This window comes from Melitaea cinxia, chromosome 2, assembly GCF_905220565.1.
Source record: "Melitaea cinxia chromosome 2, ilMelCinx1.1, whole genome shotgun sequence".
Lineage (NCBI taxonomy): Eukaryota > Metazoa > Arthropoda > Insecta > Lepidoptera > Nymphalidae > Melitaea > Melitaea cinxia.
The window spans coordinates 7,311,384-7,320,123 of NC_059395.1; positions in this window are offsets into that span (position 1 = coordinate 7,311,384).

An 8,740-nucleotide genomic window follows, 5' to 3' on the forward strand; every position below is an offset into this window, starting at 1 on the left:
TATTGTGTACAGTACAGCCATGGTTGGGTCTTAGTTTTTTTGTAAATAGTTCTTACGTGACAGGAGATTTAAATATTTTATTAATTTAATCTAGCGAAAGTAAACATAGCTTATGGAGCTTTTTGCGAAAGAGAAATATCGTGTAATTTTAAGTAAGACATGACGCTAATTTTAACATTTCTTTCAATGAACGGTTCAAAAAAACTAATGCAATATTGAAGCGTTTCTTGAGAATTTGTTTATGGCAATATTTTTTACATTGTCAATCCATAACATTTTAGCATTGACTTTGACGTATGTCAGAAGCTAAAAATCTTGAAATAATACGCCTACAACTTCACAGTGTACTCCAATACAAGATCTCATGTTTATTTACAATATATTAACAAAATAAGGGTAAATACAGATATTAATATAATGAACTTTTATATTTCAAGTCTTAAATTATGGATAGTACGCCAGGAAAACCATAAATTTAGTGTTGATATGTGTTTTAAATGTTAAAACTACAGTATGTTTATATTCGCTTGGTGTCCTGTCACTTCGATACCCATACTCGCTGAGCCACAGTCTGATGGCTCAGTCTCGCATTTTAGTATTAGCATTGCCGCTGACACAACGCTCGTGTGATATAAGCAAAACAATGTTATCGAACTCGTATCACTATCAGATACTAAAAACACGATAATAATAAAATGAGTTCGATGCGAAGTTACGATCTAGTACATATATAATAATGCACAAAAGACCGCAATAGTGAGTGATCGACTTAAATAATTTTTTAAAAATGAGACATGCATTCGGCCGAAATGCAAAAAAGTGTTTCAGTGCAAGTAGATAGTGATTTTGCCCTTCTACTACCAAGCGGAGCTTATGAAATAAAGAAAATGGAGCCAAGATCGAAGCTACGTAAAGTGATATTGTTCTGTTTACTACTTTCACTCTTTGGAATGGTGGCATTTGGATATTTCTGTCCAGACCAGGTAACAAAACATTACATACTAAATCTTTGTTGTTAATTGTTGAAGTTAAATCAATAGATTTTTAAATAATAAACAAAAAGTTTTGGCTATATCATTTATTTACAGTGCATATAGAGATTTTAGTTAACTGATAAAATGATTGTTCATCAAATAACTACTTCTATTATAACTTCTGCTAATAAATGTATTATTCTTGCCTTTTTATTTAATTAACAGTTATTTTTATTATTATCAGTTTTAAAATAATTTTTATTGTTTATAATAAGCACAACTTAATACTTTAACTTTTTAGACTTTTTTAAAAATAGATAATTTGTATCCTCTTTGAAAAACACATTTAAATGAATGATGATTTAGAAGTAAATAAATTTATATTTGAAACATAAATATGTTTAAAGTAATGAGTTTTATGTAAAGCACTGGTATGTAGTTATGGTTACTAAAATAATTTATCTTAAATGTAATGTCCCACAGTTCATCTAACGATTTATCCCCAATACATGAAAATAATTTTTAATCTACCTGCCTCCATTAGTGATTTGCAGATATAATATATCATAAAAAAATAATCTTAAAAATGTTTGTAAATTAAAAAATACAAATAAAAAAGATTATTATAATTGTGTCATTTAATATGAATTGAAAAATAAAATATCTTTTGTACTTTATTAATTACTTTATATATTTTGGCAACCTATATATTTTCTGTTTACTTAAGAATTTAATTTTTAAAGGTAACTTAAAACATATAAAAAAAAAACAAAAACAAATTTCATTCCCACATTTTACTTTTTAACTCAAATGCAAGACTGAAAAGGTATAATTAAATAATACTTTGTAAACTTCTTCTCCACACACACGTGATAGAAAAAGTTACATCTAGGTTATCGTTGCTATGTGATAAGATAAGTCATTCATAAATGAAATTAAATTACTAGACAAAAACATTCCGTTAAAACATCTTGCTATTTTACTAAAAAATATTTATTTTATATTCAATTACTTTTTAATAAAGTGTTGAGTGTTGTTATATATTTTCTTATCTTGTAGTTACGGAAACTATTTGAATGATTTATAGTTAGTTTTAAAAGTGTTCAGATAATTTAAAGTTTAGTAAAGTTTTAAGAAATAAAGACTATATTACAACTGCAATGAAAAATGTAAAAAAAAAATGTAAGCAATGTTTTGCTTTTATTAATTTCGATGTTTATTCATTTGCAATTGAATACAATTTTAATATTACTATTACATTTATATTGTCCATTTATTATTATTTTTTTATTTCTATTTTGATTTAGGGACTTTACAGCAAAGGTAAAAATGTCAGTCTTATTATACCTACCCTAATCATAGTCAACAACAATATTACTTATTTGCAACGCAAATTATATCGTAACATACGTAGTATCTTCTAAACTCCTAAAATGTTTTAATGAAAAATTTATAAACTAAAATTGGGAAACATCTAAAATCACTTAGCTTATTTAACGCAGTCGCAGCGGCTGGACGACTTCTCTAATTAAAGAGGGTGGCAGCCATGCAAGTGGTTTTCATTTGTTTTTGCCTTCACAACCAGCCAGCGGTAAAAAAGCTGCTCGCAACCCTTTAAGCAGCTTAGAATGGCTTTACCGTAAAGACGCGCGTACATTTGTGGTCGCGGTCTTTGACCGGATATTAAAAAAAAAGAACTTAAGAAAAAAACTTAAGTACATTTATAAATGAGTATATACTTGTTAATTTATATAGTAGTTGATAGTACTAATACACATAGTTGTCCTATTAATCAATTTATTTCGTTGTGATTATTGTTTTGGAAATAATTAACACGAGTTGACGGGAAGGTAACTGTTAATGACAGATTAAATTTCAATGCCTGTTTAATATATTTGAATTTGAATTGAAATTGAAATTAACTGAAGAATTGAATTGAATGTCGAAACGTAATTTTATGTATTATGTGCATTTTAAACATATATCAGTGAGAATCGATTTTATTACCATATATTTTAAATCGTACATTTTAAAAGGCATACAACAAACTTACTGATTGTAAAGAAATTAATTTGAAGATTTAAATTACTACATTTTTTTTTTATATCACTAGGTAGCTTATAGACGCCTGCAACACCAGAAGAATCGCAAGCGCGTTGCCGACCCAATCCCCAATCCATCCATCCATCCCCATCCAGGAGCTCTGGTCACCTTACTCACCAACAGGATCACAATACTGTTTGAAAACAGTATTATTTAGCTGTGATCTTCTGTAAGGTCGAGGTACTTCCCCAGTCGGGCTGCTCCATATTTTGAGCAGGGAATTCCTGCTGTGCCCTACCTCAGTTTATATGGATATGATGGATAGTAATTTTATTTTGCTTATATTAATTGAAATTTGCTTAATATTAGATGCCTATTTACAAATACTTATTATGTGCAAGAAGCTAATTACCAGAGTAATAAATAATTGTTACACCATGAAATAATTATTACTTAATATAAAAATATTATTATTATGTTTATTTGTTTCAAATGTTTTAACGTGTTGATTTAGAGTTATGACTTGCATATTGTATATACGGTTAAATAGATTGTCGAGAAAGCAAATTGAAAATTAAACAGTTGTAACTAACTGAGTCTAGTTGTCTCGATTCTCAAAGCTTTGTTGCCCCCATCGAATGGGAATAGGATCTACCATATATGGACACCCGCCGTGCAAGTTCCATATTGGTTTGTTTCGAACATGGCGCTGCCCATTAGCGACGAACATCGCGCCTGTGCGTGTTAAAAATTAAACTTGCACTCGCATTTTGTGTTATACGTAAATTAAAAGAGGTCTTAATTAAATCCTGGAGGGACTTCATCTGTCTCTCAGAGCCTGAGAAATATAACAATCGTACTAATGAACTTATCTTCTATGATTTCAATTAATGTTTTCTGATGCCAGATTGCTATCAATTTCTGTGAAATTATTACGTTACCCACAGTTTTATTTAGTATTCATATCTTCTTGAATTTTCATTCACGATCTCTTCCATAAGTTTGAAATAAATTTAAAAAACAGTATGTCTGTATATAAAATCATAGATTTTTAAACAAAACAAATGAAAAACTGAAAAATAATTTACGACACCAATAACTTAATATGTCCTTGAATAAAGAGCTCAAAACATATTAATAAATACAGCATGAACCTAATATGTCAGTTCGGACAACTCGTTTTTGAACCAATCATTAAAGACACTGAAAAGTTGAAAAGTTGCTCCAGCGACTGGTCCAAGTAACTCGAACGATACAATCGCCAGTTTTGGTCACACGTTTAAAATTCAGTTTGTAAAAAGAAGAGTTAAATTACAATTTTGTACATGCGTTGTGGAGAAGGTGCCAATTCGCATTTGGAGTCGAACGGGTCGTGTTGTCCATGAGTCGGTAGTCAGGATTGCGTATTGCATGATAATAAGAAGGATAACATCTGGTTGTCTCAACACACCTCTGTATTAAAAGGCTAAAGATTAAATTGCTAAAATATAAATATTTGTTGATTCAGATTGAGCCTACTATTCTTGTTTGGTAAGACTAAATGTCAATGATTAGATATAAATAAACTAAGGAAGGAGCTGACCTTTCCGCTCGAATAACTTTGTCATTGCTTATATTATCTCTTATGGTGATAAATGTAGATTGAAACTGTCTCCATGGAGCCTGTGTGTTACTCTGATTTCTGAATTAACGGGCGCTGGTATTTGATTTAATTTAACGACGAGCTTAAGTTTATTTGGGTAAGAGTTTGGAAAAGGGTTTTAATAATTTATTAAGTATTCCTGTTGTTTTTTTTCTTTACGTTATACATATGGATTCTTGGTACGACTTATCACAGTATCGCATTTTATTAAAATCCGAGCAGTAGTTTTTTCCTAAGCATACTGTTTAAGGATACAATCAATACTTATTAAAAAAATAGTATTTAAATTTTTTTAATCTTTTAAAAAACTTCTAATGAAATAGATTCAAGTATCCAATTTTGAAGACGTTAAGGCTGAAGTATAACTTATAGTTAAAAAAACCAAAAAACATTTAAGGCACCCATCAGAACGGTGATCCAATCTATACAAAAATATTAATATACCTAATATTGTGTAAATTAAAAATATAACAATCCGCGTTTTATGAAAAAAAAAATCATATTTGTTTTGCTTCTAAATCATGGGTACGTATAAATCTGTGTTTCCAGAAAATTACAACCTGGGGATTTTTAAGTCGCGAGTGAATAGGTTACTTCTAGGTAAGCGTGCTCCATCTTAGACCGCATTTTCACTTACCATCAGGTGAAATAGTGGTCAAACGCAAGCCTATCATTGTATAAAAAAAAATTAGATCAAATAAGCTATTTCACAAAAATAATAATAGTAGATATATAAATGTATGTAGCAAATTAATGTGCGTATGAAAGCAATAGTGATAAAAGTCCTAGTCTTAAAATGCTCTTTAAAACCCAAGAAAATCAATTTGATTTACATGAAACTCTCTTGTTTAGTCTCTTATTCCTATTCCGAAGCGTTTAACATCCATGTGTAATTCTATATATAAAACAAAGCTTTATTTTTTGTTAGATTGTCTGGACTTGATAACATCAGGATTTACCAGTTCGATTTAAATTGTTTACGTTCGTTCACATTATGGACGTTATGTAGACATTTTTTATGAAACATTATCCCACTCATAGAATAGATCAGTAACGACAATCTTCATCTCTTTATAAAACAATATATAACAATATGTTTCTTTCCATAAACTTAGCACTATTTTTTTAAAATGACAATGAGGCGATATCGAAAGTAATAAGATTAGCGTCTGTAGCCGAGCTAGGCAAAGACTTTATTTCGGCTCTCAGCGTCATTTATTTCGACTATTAGTTTACAATAAGTGCTAAAAAATAAAATTTTATACATATAATTGATAAGTAAATATTAGCTTTTAGTTTGTAAGTTGGTACGCATTTTAAAAGAATAAAAACTCAACGTAGGCGAAATCAAAAGAAAAACAAAGTAGTTCATGTTCAATAAACTTATAGTTTTCTATTAAATATGAAAGAGCCTTTTAGTTCAATACGAAAGCCTTGAAAGTTATATCAAGTGCTAGAACTAATCGTCCACAATACACAGCGGTCGGGTCAGAGTTAGTGTTTCAGTAAGATTCAGTGAATAGGTCTCACTCACGCGACCGTTACCTTTGTTTAGTTCATTGCTGCAGTTAATCTTGTTACAACATGTTACCATGTTTAATTTACTACATCGATCGCTTAATTATCGGCATTAACATCTCGTGCTGGTTACGACGACCGTCTGACGAACATTTTTATGTTGTTTACTAGCATTGCTTGCGAGTTAATTTGAAATTATGTATGTATTTGTTTTATAAGTGATAAATATGTTTTTATATCAAGTATCAAGATTGAACTAAAAATATTTTTAGGCCAAAATTCTCTTAAAAATAACATACGGTGGCAATAGAACACTATTGTATAAGAGACTACGTAAAAATATACTATTTGGAGTTTAAAAAAAAACAGACTACAATTACATCGACAAGTAATACAAGAGGTAGACGAGAAATAGTCAAGTAAATTCGTGTTATCAAAGAATATGTACTAACAAAGTAGTCATCAGATCTCGTATCAAGACAAGTATCAGCTTTTCATTAAAAGAATTATCAAAATCGGTACACCCAGTAAAAAGCTAGATATATTACAACTTAGGTTGACGAAAAAAATAATAATCAAGTAAATACGCATTATTAGATATGACTCGATAAGTTCTTGTTATATCTCAAATCTTTTTTTATTTTATTTTAATTTGTACCTACTTTCCTTTGAAAGCCATGGAAGATGTCTATCAAGGATGTAAAAGTAAAATTTTGCTCAAAGATTAATTATGTGAGCTATTTTTCGATGAGTTTAGACCCCTCCCCTCCCTTAGGTGAGATTTAGTAAGATTTGCCTGGACCCCTTTCATCTTACGTGAGATTGACCCTAAATATAATAGAGATTGACGGGACATAATAAACAGTTCAAGTATACTATAATTAATTTATTTAAATTAAATAAAATTCACAGCAAAAACTAAATGATTTTCATAGCCATGAGATTTATATTAGCTGGCAAAATGGACACAATATTTTTTTTTTATTATTTTATATTTTTTGAAATTAATGTGAGATTTTCGATTATTCCCCTCGATTTAAATGAGATTTGGTAAGATTTATTGGACCCCTCCCCCCATTCTGAGCTCACTATTAATGGATCTCCCCAATGCTGTTAACACTGTTCGGCTATTTTTGTAAGTTATCAAATACTTTGTAGATAGTTTGTACAGGATAAAATATTAGAAATTGCACAAAATATTGAGAAATTTTAGAAAACGTTATTATTATTTTAACTATGCTTTTGACAGTTATACAGGACAAGTTCTCGTGGGTCAGATGATATCTTTTAAAAATGTTCCAGCGATTATTTGTGTGTTGTTAACTATATAAAATTAGAGTCGTTTAAATCGACACAAAATAAATCGATAACTTCATTATGTTCATGATACGCCTTTTAACATTTTTTAGAGAAAAACTAAGTCTAACACAAAAATTACGCTTACGTTTCCAATCGAGTTGTTTTACATCAACCGTATTGTATCAGCACGGAATAACTGATTCGGTGGCTTTTGTCGCTGACTATACTTTGTCATAATATATTTGAAAGTTTCGCCGCATTCGCTTTTATGTAGTCGCCACAGACGTGGAACACTCCGCTAGTGGTTTTATTATAGTGTACATGTTTTATAATTTAGTTGAAATTGCTATCATTGTTAAGAGTCTATTTTTTATATTGGTACCCATTGAGTAAACTTCAAGTAAGCTATCATTTGAACAATAGCGTTTCCATTGTTTCGTTGTCGACGCAGATTAATTATAGGACGTCAGAATTTCCTAATTGGATCCTTTTTGTCTTTAAACGAGTGCGTTAAACTATACGAAACTATTTCTTTATTGTATTACTAGCTGGTACCTGCAACGTCATCTGCTTGTGTTTCGATATGTTTTTACTTAACGAATCCATTGATATAACTTTAATATTTTACTAGTTTTTCATAAATGGTCTCCTAGACGGTGAATCAAGATGAAACCTGTCCCAGATTTTAAGTGAGACCACAACTATCACAAGCCCCATACAATTAATTCATCATGCAATAGATTTTGCTCGTATCCGCTACAAACATACATATACAGACGGACACGTGCTGTTAAATAATTATTTAGACTTCTATTACTCTCATGGAAATATCTACAACACGTTATGCTAAACATCTTTCATGTATAGATATTGACTGGTTACAGTTTTATATTATACTGATTAGATGTAGCTATATGATGGAACTTCTTGTTTGTTGTTGTTCCAGTATTATTTATGAACGAGTCATGAAGTTTACTATGCACGGTGAGTCACAGGCGCCGTATCGTATTTTTTCAGTTAACATTAGCATCTAAGCGGCTGTCGATGCGTCAATAGTTGTAATTTAATACAAGAACCCGCATTATAAACATGCAAACTGATACCATTTATTCATAAATTCTGATTGTTATCGTTTTAAAATAATTAAATAATATCGTATGACGAGAAATTACTTTTTATAATACAAATTGTTCCTATTTTAAAATCGAGTACATAATCTAAAAAATGAATTTAAGGAAATAGTTTTGATTTGATTTCAAAAATG